Source organism: Lupinus angustifolius, chromosome LG03 (assembly GCF_001865875.1).
Source record: "Lupinus angustifolius cultivar Tanjil chromosome LG03, LupAngTanjil_v1.0, whole genome shotgun sequence".
NCBI lineage: Eukaryota > Viridiplantae > Streptophyta > Magnoliopsida > Fabales > Fabaceae > Lupinus > Lupinus angustifolius.
In genome coordinates, this window is record NC_032011.1 from 19,637,884 (window position 1) to 19,640,021 (window position 2,138).

Sequence of the window (2,138 nt, forward strand, 5' to 3'; positions counted from 1 at the left end):
GATGAGGAGGAGGAGGAGGATGAGGATAGTATGAGGAAGAGGATGAGGATGAGGATGATGATAGGATGAGAATGGGGATGAGGATGAGGAGGAGGAAGAGGATAGGAAGAGGATGAGGATAAGATGAGGATGAGGACGAAGATATGATGAGGAAGAGGATGAGGACGAGAATAGGATGAGGACGTGGATAGGATGAGGACGTGGATATGATGAGGATGAGGAGGAGGAGGATGAGGAGGAGGAAGAGGAGGATGAGGATGAGGATGAGGATGAGGATGAGGATGAGGATGAGGATGAGGATGAGGATGAGGATGAGGATGAGGATGAGGATGAGGATGAGGATGAGGATGAGGATGAGGATGAGGATGAGGATGAGGATGAGGATGAGGATGAGGATAGGATCAGGACGAGGATGAGGATAGGATGAGGAATTGGAGGAGGAGGATGAGGATAGGATGAGGATGAGGAAGAGGATGAGGACAAAGATAGGATGAGGATGAGGATGCGGACGAAGTTAGGATGAGGAAGAGGATGAGGATGAAGAGGAGGGTAGGATGAGGATGGGGATGAGGATGAGGAGGAGGATTGGATGAGGATGGGATGAGGACGAGGATAGGAAAAGGACGAGGATGAGGTTAGGATGAGGATGAAGACATGGATTTGATGAGGACGATGATAGGATGACGATAGGGTGAGGATGAGGATGACGAGAAGGATAGGATGAGGATGAGGATTAGGAGGAGGATTGGATGAGGATGAGAATTAGGAGGAGGAAAGCATGCGGATGAGGATAGGATGAGGGTGAGGACGAAGATGAGGATGAGGATGAGGATCAGAATGTGGGGGAGGAGGAGGATGAGGATGAGGATCAGAATGTGGGGGAGGAGGAGGATGAGGATGAGGATCAGAATGTGGGGGAGGAGGAGGATGAGGATGAGGATCAGAATGTGGGGGAGGAGGAGGATGAGGATGAGGATCAGAATGTGGGGGAGGAGGAGGATGAGGATGAGGATCAGAATGTGGGGGAGGAGGAGGATGAGGATGAGGATCAGAATGTGGGGGAGGAGGAGGATGAGGATGAGGATCAGAATGTGGGGGAGGAGGAGGATGAGGATGAGGATCAGAATGTGGGGGAGGAGGAGGATGAGGATGAGGATCAGAATGTGGGGGAGGAGGAGGATGAGGATGAGGATCAGAATGTGGGGGAGGAGGAGGATGAGGATGAGGATGATGATAGGAGGAGGAGGAGGAGGATAAGATGAGGATGAGTAGGAGGATAGGATGAGGATGAGGATCAGAATGTGGGGGAGGAGGAGGATGAGGATGAGATGAGGATGAGGATAGGATGAGGGTGAGGACGAAGATGGGATGAGGAAGAGTATGAGGACGAAGATGGGATGAGGAAGAGGATAGGATGAGGATGAGGATTAGGATGAGGATAGGACTAGGATGAGGAGGAGGGTAGGATGAGGATGAGGATGAGCATGAGGAGGAGGATAGGATGAGGATGCGGATGTGGATAGGATTAAGGTGAGGACGAAGGTGAGGATGATGATGAGGATGAGGATCATGATGAGGATGAGGATAGGATGAGGATCGGGATGAGGATGGGGATGAGGATGAGGAAGAGGATAGGATGAGGATGAGGACGAAGATAGGATGAGGTTGAAGAGGAGGGTAGGATCAGGATGGGGATGAGGATGAGGTTGAGGATGAGGATAGGATGAGGACGAGGATAGGTTGAGGATTAGGATAGGATGCGGAAGAGGAGGATGAGGTTAGGATGAGGATGAGGAAGAGAATAAGATGAGGATGAGGATGAGGATTATGATTAGGATAGGATAAGGATGGGGATGAGGACGAGGATAAGATGAGGATGACTAGGAGGAAATGGATGAGGATGAGGAGGAGGAGGAGGATGAGGATGAGATGAGGATGACGATAGGATAAGGGTGAGGACGAAGATGGGATGAGGAAGAGGATAGGATGAGGATGAGGATTAGGATGAGGATAGGACTACGATGAGGAGGAGGATAGGATGCGGATGAGGGGGAGGATGATGATGAGGAAGAGCATGAGGATGAGGACGTGGATAGGATGAGGATAGGATGTGGATGAGGATGAGGATGAGGATAGGA